This window comes from Epinephelus moara, chromosome 2 (assembly GCF_006386435.1).
Source record: "Epinephelus moara isolate mb chromosome 2, YSFRI_EMoa_1.0, whole genome shotgun sequence".
Lineage (NCBI taxonomy): Eukaryota > Metazoa > Chordata > Actinopteri > Perciformes > Serranidae > Epinephelus > Epinephelus moara.
The window spans coordinates 39,377,398-39,390,049 of NC_065507.1; the positions used below are offsets into that span (position 1 = coordinate 39,377,398).

A 12,652-nucleotide genomic window follows, 5' to 3' on the forward strand; every position below is an offset into this window, starting at 1 on the left:
AAAAAAAACAGAATGATGAACTTTATAATTTTTAATAGGTTGCTGCCCGGACCCCAATGATGATGATGATGATGATGATGATGATGATAATTATAAAATACTACTACTACTACTACTACTACTACTACTACTAATAATAATTATAGGATGGCACAGTGGTGTGGTGGTTAGCACTGTTGCCTCACAGCAAGAGGGTTCCTGGTTCAATCCCAGGAGAGAGCCCTTCTGTGTGGAGTTTCCTCTTACAGACCAAAGACATGCAGGTTGGGGATTAGATTAATTGATGACTGTAAATTGTCCGTAGGTGTGAATGTGAGTGTGAATGGTTGTCTGTCTCTATGTGTAGCCCTGCGATAGTCTGGCGACCCGTCCAGGGTGTACCCTGTCTCTCGCCCAATGTCAGCTGGAATAGGCTCCAGCCCCCCCCCCGCGACCCTCAAGAGGATAAGCTGTTATGAAAATGAATGGATGAATAATAATAATAATGATAATAACACCCTCCTCAAAGTCAAAAAATGACCATAACTGACAGTGAATCATTGGTAATAGTTAACTGAATTACCTAAGATGACCTGTTTTCACCCATCTGACATAGTTTTAATGATGGAGAATTACAAGCCAGGGTTGTTGTGCTGAACTGCATTATGGGAGAAGTCTAACCTTGTAGTAGGAGCAGCTTCACACTGAAATCCATCTCAGTTTTTCCAGGTAGCCATTTATTGGAAACCTGTGTTGTTGTCTGTCTAGTGTTCATTCATCTGCTGTGGTGTTTAAAGGGCCCCAGGCCCCAGAAGCTGTATGAAAAAAAGACAGGATACAAAAAAAAAACTGGCCTTCAAAATAAACTTTAAAATGTGCTTAAAGGAGCAGTGATGTAGTGAATATAATGCATATTTATTTACCTCTTTAACTCTTGATTTATGTACAGTTTATTTAAATAGATAACTTTCCTACACCTGTGACAGTAAATAACCACATACAGTGTCTTCTTGTTCTAAAATAATGCTTTGTAATGAATATTCAACCACAGGGTGCTGTGTTTTATGGATATAGTATTCCATCAAATGAAAATATCCTTAACATATTTTGCATCATTTTATACCAAAACAAAAAAAAATTATATTTGGTATGTTGTATAAAAACACAATATTTTTATGCAACTTTCTTTCAGTCAGTGACTGTCAGTAGGCTTTTTAAATGTTATTTTACTCTTCATTTGACAAGCTGGTTAGTTAGTTTGTTTTTCCTACATACTATACACACTATCATATTGCATATATTACCATAAACACTTACTATTACTGGACTACCCTCAATAAAATGACAAAAGAATAACTTTTCCATTGATATTCTTCTTTAGAGCTTGTGAACTGCATCTTTATGGTGTTGTAGATCATATTCTTATCAGTGACTTAAACGGATTGTTCAGTTTTCTTAAGTGGGGTTGTATGGGGTTCTTTCCATAGACAGTATATTACATACAGTAGATGTCTGACATGGAAGCTAAGCAATCTTTTGCTGTGGATAGGTCAGCAACAAAATGTCAGTTTAAGTGTATGCTATATTGAGAATATAGCCAGACTCCATGGAGAAAAGCAATGATTTAACATGCTGAACACAGGAGCTGCTGGTCTACCACTGCCCTGAACAGTTCTTTTCATTTGTGTTATTGTGAGACTTTGGTGTTTAAAGGGATTAGTTCAGATTCACCGAAGTCACAATAATGCAAAGTAACTAACTGATCAAGGCAGTGGTATACCAGCAGTTCATGTGTTCAGCGTGCTAAAATAATTTCAATAGAGTCTGGTGGCTTTGACAAGAGTGTAGATGCGGAACTGAAACCATTAAAAGCTTTCCCTTCAGAATAGGCTGTCTGTTGGAAAGACTGATAAAGCAGCAAAAATACACTCAGCATTGTGTACTCTTAAAATGATTTTTTTTTTTCTTTTTTAAGGTGGCTAAAATAAGTTTTGTTGCTGGCCCCCATCCACAGCAGTATATTGCTTTGCTTCTGTGGCAGCTACTCCAGCCTGCTTCTCCGAGTTGGGGGTGTGCAGAAAACACTGACTATCGATAATACCGCATACAACCCCAAAAAATCTGAACTGTCCCTTTAAGTGGTCTACATATTATCAACATATTGTATTTATTCATTTATAATTGTTATAATCATGCACGTGTGGGTAACAAAGATCTATGATAGGTGTTCTTTTTTAAATCTTGATTTTAATATTGCACATCATCCACAGTATACGCATATGTGTATTATTTTGAAGCTCTCAGTGTGTTGTGGCTGATATGACATCCGGTTGCCAGCTGAATTTAATGGCATATCTGCTGCTGAGCTGAGGGACAGTATCCTTCTGCTTCCCATTACAATGCTGAAAGCCACCGTCCCGCTGCTCAGCTGTGTTTCTGTGGATATAATCTGTTCAGCTGGACGCTCTCTGCACCTCAGTCTGTAAGTTACGCCAAAAATGTTTGACTATAACGATGTACGGCTTTAACTAGCGTTACTGGCTTTGGTGGGAAGATTTCTCCCAGTTTACCACTCGTCTTTGTAAACACCAACACGGCGATGGAAAAGTGTCGTTTCCAGTAGTAACGTTATGCTTGTGTTACAATGAAAATGAATGTAACGTTGATGTATTGAATTGGGTAACATATTTAGACAGAGCTAATGTGGGTCGGATGCTGACCGAGGCCTTGTAACGTTATACGACAATCCCCTGTCCGGAGGACCTTATGTGTCTGCTTGTGATTAGTTAGCTCCAACAGCTAACACATCGCTGCTAAACCTTGTTTGACAAAGGTCGCTGCTAACAGTGGCTATTGTAGCAGAGACTTGGCGCTGTAACGTTAGTCTTTTATTTAATATTTCCGTCGGACTACTAACGTTAATTCCGATATTGAGAGCAACATTTGACAGTTGTGAGTTGGCTAATAGCTGAGGAGTAACGTTACCGTTAGCCAGTTAGCAGCGACCTGTTTTCAATAACAAGCACATGCACAGACCACGAAAACTAGTTAAGAACACAGTTAAGTTATGCCATACGTCAAAAATAATATTTTAATTTAGCACTGCATATGGACACATACAGGTACATTATGAAACACAGGTTAGGAGATTTTACGACTCCATATGGTCTACTTTTTAATTCGGCTTACATCCGATAACGAGACACAAAAAAATACGGTAAAATCAACTTCTTATTTTGTCAGCTGTCCCTTTGAATAAACTCTCCCCTAATTAAAGTTACACTACAGCCATTTTCCAAATTCATACATTTGATTTCTATGATATATGACAGTCCAAAAATATTAGTAAATATAAATAAATCAATCCTAAATCCAAAAAAGAGTGCTAAAACGCAAGTTTGTAATGTCATCGGGTCTAAACTCTGGAGCTGCCCCATTGATGATGAATTAGGAAAGATGTTATAGATCAGTGGTTCCCAACTGGTGGGTGGTGGTCCAAAAGTGGGTTGCAGGGTTCATTCTGAATGGACTCACAGATGACTCACACACTTTATTTTTAGGTGCAGTGAATTTCCGACAGAGCTATTATTTTGTAGTGCAGTTTCCTGTTGTAGAGTGAGTGACTATCAGACAGCTGCTTAACAGGGGCAGCAAACTAGCTGAAAGACAAATGCAAGTATGACGCTGAATCAGGGGCGATTGCTCTGAGACAACAAGGGAGGCTGAACGTCCCCTAAAATTTCGTACAAGAAATGGTCAAATATGCACAATTGAATTCACATTAAAATAAGAATTTACATTGCATTAAACGTGCACTAGGATGCATTTAACATCATGACTATCATGTTCAAACGTCAGCTGTTTATCACCAGTTTGCAAACGCGACCTCCCTGTCATACCTTCTCGTGTCAGCACGGTGGACGCGGAGCCTCCATGCATTCCTATGAGACAGCGCTGAGCAGGTTTTTTTCACGCAATAAAGCGAGACGGTCTTTTGATAAATGCGACAAAATCATCACTTCCAGGGAGGCTCAGCTTCCCTGAGACCTAATGAAGCGGTAGGCGGGAGAGGACACTCGTGTATGCATGATGATTGGAGGAATCGTCTAAAAGGCTAAACCCCTTTGTGATTGACAGCGCTTTGGAAATACACACCGGCATCGTCACATTTCGACCTCAGTCCAATGTGGATATTTGCGAGTGGAGTCTTCTGACAGAGTGCCGTCCAGAGATCCTTATTTCCATAAGGGATATAGCTCATTTTCACCACAGTTCAGGTGTTTAAAGCCATCTGAAAATCTCTGAGGTGTTTTGCTGTGGTTCTATGGCATTAGTGTGGTCGAAAAATGGCTTCAATTAAATGTTCCTGTTATAAGTTACTGCCTCGTTACAATATGACAAATTTTATGATGTAAACTTAAAGTGAGCTTCCCCTGTTTGAAAGACCAACAGCCGCCACTGCGCTGAATGTATTAAACTGTGAGGACCTTGAACTAATGACTAAGAAGAAATCTGGACCCCAGGGCCAGACCAGTCAGGACTAAAACTAGACTTTTAAAATACATGTAAGCATGTTAGTCTGACTGTAATCGTACTATATCAAATTTCTCAGAGTTGGACTAACACTACCAGATAATCCGATGAGTAGTCAAATAACTCCTGCATGTATACCGTCTATTGGACCCAAACTGGCCTAGGCACTCGGAGCATGCTCCACCGTTTCCGCCCCAGACTTTCACCCAGAGGTTGAATAGCATTAAATGTGTAACAGAAGAAGAAGCCAGTAACAAGATGGCGAAATCCACATCCAGAGCTGTGCATTTTTGGACAGGAAATGTGCAAAGCTGTTAAGTTTTCTGCCATGTTACAAGTTTGCCGCTAGCTAACAGCAGCTAACTTGTTTGTCGATTGTTTGGTCTGTGACATAATAGGTTGACAGCAAAAGGTCCAATTCTAACAACCTTAGCTCGACTTAACTTTGTATGTAAACACTGACTCAGAGCACCCACAGCAATGTTCCCAGGATAGACTGAATAATAGTGTTTATTTCAATAACGTCTGGGTAGAAAATCCTGGTGTCACGTAGGTAAAATCAAATGGTGCTGAGCAAACGCTGCCTCAAACAGTCAGTTTCTGGCCAAAAACTCAATATCATTAAGTATGCTATATTTACAATAGGGATGCACAATAAAATCAACGCATCAACAGTATTGGCAGATACTGGCTTTAAAGCCACAGTGTGTAGGAATTTCTCCCATCTAATGTTGAAATCATATATTGCATTCAAACGGATAGCGCACTCTAGTGCCTCACTGTTTCAAACGCGTATTACAACAACGGTAGCCTCTGTGTACCAAAAAGCTATGATAACATTGATGAAACCATGTCATCCGATACTTCATGGAGTATTCATTCAGGCTCCTACACAGACACACACGACGCGAGTTGACAAACCCCCTCCTCACCATGCTGGCTGTGTTTACATCGTAGGACTGTTGGGGCGGGTGTAAATCCAAACAAACCAATCACATCTCAACCTCACACGCCTCATCCTCTCCTTGCATCATTGCTGGCCTATGATTGCATTACCTTTCTCCTTCAGCAGATTTCCACCTGGGAAAGGCTACCACGATGTTGACCCTCGTTTTTGAATTCGCCGGTCACGATGCCTTTTTGATTCCCTTTTGCGCTTTCTTGGCAAAGAGGATTCCGTCTCCCGTGATGCTGCATATGCATGATCCTGCATTATGCTCAAAGAGTGGGACTTTGTTATGCTGTAGTAATGCTGGGGTAGTAGCGAAGCACCTCTTGCTCCTCTCCTTCGGCTTGTCAGTCACGCAGCGCTGGCCTGGCCTTATGTCAAATATCAGCAGTTTATGATATTAATTTGTTAGATATCAGTAGTTTATGATGCTAATTAAAGATGTATTATAAAAAAAATACTTTTGAACTTGTACAGTAGCTTTAAAATACCTAAAAATCCAATAATTAATTTAAAGTAGAAATGTTACTCAAACATTAAAATTTCTGTCTGTGAAATACAATTATTTACATTTCTGCTATTTCATTACAATATATGATACATTTATAGGAAAGTAATCAAAAGTAAATAAATAAAATCAATTTTCCCCATTAGATGCCAGTTTCTGACAAGGAAAAAGTGGCTCGTCATAGAGTGCTAATGCTAATGAATGCAAATGCTGCAGCAAGGGCCAATTACGTCCTTATGAGTTGTTGTTGTCAGGTGACTTTTTCCCTTATCAGAATTTAAAATACAAAACATAAAATATGAGTTTAATTTTAAAATTAAATGATTGTTGTTAGCAAAGATTTTACAGTAGAAGAAATAAGTTCATTGTTGTCAGATGTTCCTTTTTCTGAACTTCGAGTCATTAAATTTATCAACTGTATTCTCAATAGTAGACAAGTTCACCCTTATGAGTTGTTGTCAGGTGACTTTTTTCTTATCAGACCTTAAGCTACAAAACTGAACTGAAACAACATTCAAAAAAACAAGTTCACTTACCCTTGTTGACTGTCATATTTGATTTTCTGTGTCAATTCCTTCACCAAACAGTGGTGTTTGACTGTAGAAGGAACATGGTCAGGCAGTGTATCATATTTTTATGAAAAATACCAGTTACACCAATTGACACAACCCAGTGTCATTTGGTGTAACTGGTATTTTTTTCATAAAAATTATGATTATATACAGGAAAATAAATGTGGAGTAAAATGTGGAATAAATGTAATCCACTTTTGCAGTGCAACACTGTTTTTTTTTTAACAAATTTTACATAATTTGTCAAGCATTATTTAGGAAAAAAGGGATGTTTTTAGGAAATGTCCTGCTCAGTATTGCCAAAATGCATTACAATTTAAATATAGAAATACTCCAAAAATATCTTATTTCGATTTAATGCTTTTAAAATAAAGACTTTTTCACTTAAATCTACTATAGGTGGGTAAAATATTTAATATTTATCATTCTTTCATGGTTACACCATTTGACATTTTCAGGAGCATTCAGTCTTACTTTTGATAAAAAATGGTGCAAAAATAAAAACCAAAAAAAAAAACCCCCAACAAAAATACAGTACATTATAACAAATGTGATGCATGCTTTTAAAGTATTTTTGAAGATATTTCTGAATTGCTCATCTTGCCAACCCTTATTTGTCACTGACCCAGAGACAGAAATGACATGCCGTTGTGTAAATAAGATAAATAACATAAGGCTATTTAGTTTGTTTATTAAAAGGACAAGGTATGGGGTGGGACGCCCCCCTAATATAATGGTAGGGGAAACACTAGACATGTTTCAAGCAACGCTTTCAGACGTTAGCCATGTTTCCATCAGCCTGTTTAGATGTGCATCTAGAAGTATCGCATTGGAAAATTACGATGGAAACGCCAAAATTCTAATTAAAATCCCCTGATTCGCACAAACTAAAATACGCTTGCTTTAGCCGGGTTTTGGTTGATTTGAAAAAATGTTGATTTGCAAAACGGTGGATGGAAACAGTTATGTTCGAATTAAGTCTGACGTAGGGCACCTCTCTCCATGGTGATATCCACACTCCGGGTCGGGAAGGCAGTAATGCATTTACAAGCTGGTTGCCAACCGCCAGAAAATGTAGAAGAAGAAGAAGAATGTGAGACTTGTTTTGTTTCCGGTTCTGCAGAAAAATCGCGCGAATTCGTAGTTTTCACCAAATTCTGTACATTTAACGGAAACACACAGGATTCGTATTTCTTTTAATGCGCATTTCCCAATGATTCGAATCACTTTTGGATGGAAACAGAGCTAGTGAAATTTCTGTTAACTGTTTTCACTCACTTTATTAAACAGCGAAACCGAAATTATCCCACACCGGAGATTTGTATGAAGCCAGTGCTTCTTCAAACTTATGTCTCTCAACTCCTCCGCTTGCGCTTGCCATGGCTCTCTATGTTTGTTTTTTCCGCTTCTTTTCTGTGTGGGGCAAGCGTCACTTTCCCTGGCTCCAGTTACAACAGTATGAGGGGGTGAGTGGGTGGAGCCACAACAGTGATGGGACATTAAGTCGCAGGGAGGGCTTTTGTGCAGCAGGCTGACTCGGCCGTTCTCTTTAAACATCCATGGACTCGGCCTGTGGATAGGTACACACACACACAGTGGCCTGTACGGTATCAATGCAAAATTAATTGCAAATCGGAAACACGCGGTCCATAAGGGCGTCGTATTGATCCGTGCAGGGCGGACCAAACTGTTCAATATTTTACCGAGGACCGTTGCATCCCTAGTGCCCATGCATGTGCATGAAATGACAGAGCAACATATGTTCTGACTGTGTTTCAGAAATAACTGAAATAGTGAGAAACTAGCCTTGTGTCACCAGGCTCTTCACGTACGGCGAAGAGCCTGGTTTCCATTCACTCTGAATTTTGTCTGGATTCTGGTTCCGGTCTAGAGAGCGGATCCGGAATTCACCAAATTCACCAAAGTAAAAGTGTTCACCAAAGTAAAACTTTAAATTCTGGGGCACCATCGTCTCGTCGCATCTTCTTTCACCATTTTGACAGGTGTAACATTATCAGGCAGCGATGTTGGCGATGCCATATTGTTGTTGTTGTTGTTGTTGTGGTTGTTGTTGTGGTTGATAGAGCATGCTACTGTTGTTGTTGTTGTTGTGGTTGTTGTTGTGGTTGATAGAGCATGCTACATATCGAGCATCACACAGTTTTCCTCTCTCTTCCGCCCCCACCGCCCCAAACTTTATCAAAAAAATGCATTCACAATAGGGCTGCCACTAACGATTATTTTCATTGTCGACTAATTTGTCGATTATTTCTTCGATTAGTCGACTAATCATTTCATCGATGTGTTAAAATGTTGAAAAATGTCGGTCTGTCTCGCCCAAACCCCAAAATTACGTCATCTAATGTCTTGTTTCATACTCACGCCAAAGGGTTTTAGTTCACTGTCACGGGAGAGTGTGTAAAGCTGCCAATATCTGAACGTAAGAAGCTGCAGTAAGAGTATTTTGGGGTACTTTTATAGTACTTTTCTATGAAAAATGACTCAAACCGATTAGTCGACTACTAAAATAGTCACCAATTATTTTAATAGTCGATTAGTCATCGATCAGTCGACTAATCGTGGCAGCCCTAATTTACAAACTACAGGTATAATGTACAAAACTAGGATCAAGTGCCTATTAAATAAAACAGACAACTGAAACAGATAATAACGAAAAGAAAAAGGTTAACATAATGGCTTGGGGCTTTTCTTGTAAATTATATTCTTTAAATTAAAAAGTTTCACCACATTTTTATTAGCTTGGTGCTTTTATTTTGACGGAAAGGCGCATCCATCAAATTCTGTATCCTGTCTCTCTCGCCCTGGTTCCGGTTGCTTACCAAAACGGCCACTAAATGGCCCCAGACTAGTGAGAAACCAAACTATCCCTATAATCATGTTTTGCCTGTTAGACATGTTTTATAACTAGCAAAGCACAATTATATTGAGTTTACCGTAGCTTTATGCAATGTTGACCTGTTTTTTTCATGTTGCTTTAATGCCCTGACCACTGCAGCATACACTCTACTAGGCATGTGCCAGTATGAGATTTTGACGGTATGATAACCGTGGGCAAAAAATACCACGGTAACCGGTATTACCACGGTAATAATAATAATAGTAATCATAATAAAACAGGCGTCGTCCTATTTTCGCGCTCTAGACTTTAAAACGGTAGGCTAATATTCGTTTGACCATTCATGAGCGACAGCACGTACCAGGCATCTCCTGTCAGTGCAACGCATCATTACACCAGTTGTTTAAATGTGTAGGCTAATATAGACCTGTTAACAGTTTAATAGAGCCGTTTCTTAAAGGGAAATTTTGGTTTATTTCAACCTGTCTCCTATTGTCCTAAATTTGTTTCAAGTGACTAGTGACATAAAAATAATAGTTAGCATGTTAGCCGTTAGCCTAGATACAGCCGGGGCGCACAGTAGCGTCAGGGGTCCATGTCATTGGTCCGACAGCCCATTGGTCCGCGGTGCTGAACTCCACTAAACAAGCTTTTTTTCCACAAAGACCGCCTCATATCGTTAGGATAAATGTCAGAGAACATATAGAAAACGACATGTAAACGTGTTGTCTTACCTTACCGGTGTGCTGCCATGTTTGTTTACCATTTAGCTCTGCTTTCCAAAGCGCGGCCGAAATATCGCGAGAACAAGCAGCGATCTCATACCGTGCCTGAAATCTCGCGAGAACAAGCAGCAACAGCTGGAAGGCAGAACCGGACAGTAGCCTGAAAAGTTCATTCATTTATTTTATGAAAGATTTATAGAATAATGGCTGACTTTTTGCCAGACTTCGACTTTGTGGAGGAGGAATTTGATTTTGCAGAGTTTGATGGCCGCCCTTATTTATTTGAGCCAGAATACACTGACGAAGAGCTTCGTGAAATTGAAGAACGGAGGAGGAGAGAGAGAGAGGCGCAACAGGTAGAGGACGAGAGAGGAGGAATGGCTGCTGCAAGGCTGCGTAGCTCTGGAGATTGGTGGTGTACCTGTGAATGCTGTGCCCCAGTGCCCACAGAAGAGGAATGCCTCTGTTGCAAGGAATGGGACCGGTTGCAGCCTTATTTTCAAGGTCTGGATGTGACCGAGGACGAGACACCTCCACCTGGAGTAGTATCCAGCTGGGCTTTATCTAGAGCTCGCGAGATTTCAGGCACGGTATGAGATCGCTGCTTGTTCTCGCGATATTTCGGCCGCGCTTTGGAAAGCAGAGCTAAATGGTAAACAAACATGGCAGCACACCGGTAAGGTAAGACAACACGTTTACATGTCGTTTTCTATATGTTCTCTGACATTTATCCTAACGATATGAGGCGGTCTTTGTGGAAAAAAAGCTTGTTTAGTGGACTAACTTTGCACTTGAAGTATGCCCGTTCACTTATGTTTTAACAGGTCTGATGCTACTATGTGCCCCGGCTGTATCTAGGCTAACGGCTAACATGCTAACTATTATTTTTATGTCACTAGTCACTTGAAACAAATTTAGGACGATAGGATACAGGTTGAAATAAACTGAAATTTCCCTTTAACTTCACGATGGTGACTCCACCCAGCAGCTTGTTGAGCTCCTCGTCGTTGCGGACAGCCAGCTGCAGGTGACGGGGGATGTTATGGGTCTTTAAGTGTTCTGGCTCCTCATGTGCTTCAGCGTTTCCAGTCAACTCCAGGATCTCAGCGGTCAGATACTCCAGCACAGCCACCAGGTAGACGGGGCGCCGGCACTGACACGCTCCGCATAGTTTCCTTTGCGCAGCAGCCTGTGAACACGGCCGACTGGGAACTGGAACCCAGCACGGGAGGAGCAGGTCTTTGCCTTGGCTCTGGCTTTTCCTCCGGTCTTTCCGCGGCCACTCATTTTTCTGATGCTCTTTAAAGAGTAACTAAACCCTAAAACCATTTTTTTCAGCTGATAATCATTGTTTCTGGTTGTATAGTAGTGTTACTGACCGATCCTGCTCAAAATCTTGACAGTTTAGTGCAAACTGTTGAAAATCCACATTTTATTTTAAAAATGTGGTATGGAGTGCCCTCTACAGCTTGAAACCTGGTTACTACATTTGAATTTACATTACATTACATTGGAGGTGAATGATTCTTTTTCGAGGCGAATGACGTCACTAACCGTCCACGCTAAAGCCTGCTCTCCTCCCTTTACTCCTCCCCTTACTATAAAATCATTCTGTCCGCAGAGAGAGCCGAGCCTCGGGGGGTGTATGTGCGGCCGGGCCACGAGGGAGGGAGGGGTGGATGGATGGATGCGGTGGGCTGCTGCGCGGTGAGGTTGGCTGCTGCGCGGTGAGGCCAGGCTCTCAGAGAGGGAGAAATAGAACCGGCCGCCTTGCCTTCTGGCCATGTGACACAGTTAGGGGCGGTTTTCCAAGCCACCATCGGCACATGAATATAAGCTCCACTGTCGGCAGGGTGAAAAAAAGTCTAAGTGTGGAGATGGGGACAAGGGTGAACAGGGGGAAAGAGGCCGAGCTGCAGCCGCCTTCCCTTCTGCCCGTGTGACACAGTTAGGAGCGGTTTTCCAAGCCACCATCGGCACAAGGAAAATAAGACCAAGTGTGGAAGAGAGGGACCTCTCTCCCCGCAGCGAGGGACAATCTTCACTCCGCCCCCTCCCTCAGCCGCTCGCCTGTCTCACGATTATATCACGATTTTTTGGCTTATAATTGAGATCACGATTCTCTAACAATTTTTTTCAACATAAAGATTTATTGTGCTTATTTCCTGATACCAAAGGAAAAGTAACAAAAATTATAAATAAATAATAAAAAAAATATCATTAAATAACAAAGCCTATGATTGTGCCTGATACAAGAGACACATTGCACATAAACTCTGGTCAGCAGAGAGGGAACACTCTCACTTAAATGCAACAGCTGACAGCCTGACACTGACCATAAAAACAATAAACTTTAGTCTCTTGTCTTCTCTTACAGCTTTTGAACAATTTAAACAATAATATCGATGTTGAACAACATTTTTCTGAGGTAGGTATTCCAGGCCTGGAATTAAGTCATTTTTAGGGCAAGGCCACTTTGGCCTTTGATAAATACAAATTTATTGGGGCATCAAGGCCAAAACCAATGGC

At 40.7% G+C, this 12,652-nt stretch overlaps 1 protein-coding gene and 1 pseudogene across 1 annotated transcript in view; one reads left to right on the forward strand and one right to left on the reverse strand.

Annotated features, from left to right (window-relative positions):
• LOC126407099 (histone H2A-like) overlaps positions 1–12,646 on the reverse strand; it is a 13,649-nt pseudogene extending 1,003 nt beyond the window's left edge.
• cuedc1b (CUE domain containing 1b) overlaps positions 2,323–12,652 on the forward strand; it is a 52,863-nt gene continuing 42,533 nt past the window's right edge. Inside the window, exon 1 of the mRNA XM_050056296.1 lies at positions 2,323–2,461. The gene's annotated coding sequence lies outside the window, so the exon portion shown is untranslated. The remainder of the gene's footprint in view (positions 2,462–12,652) is intronic.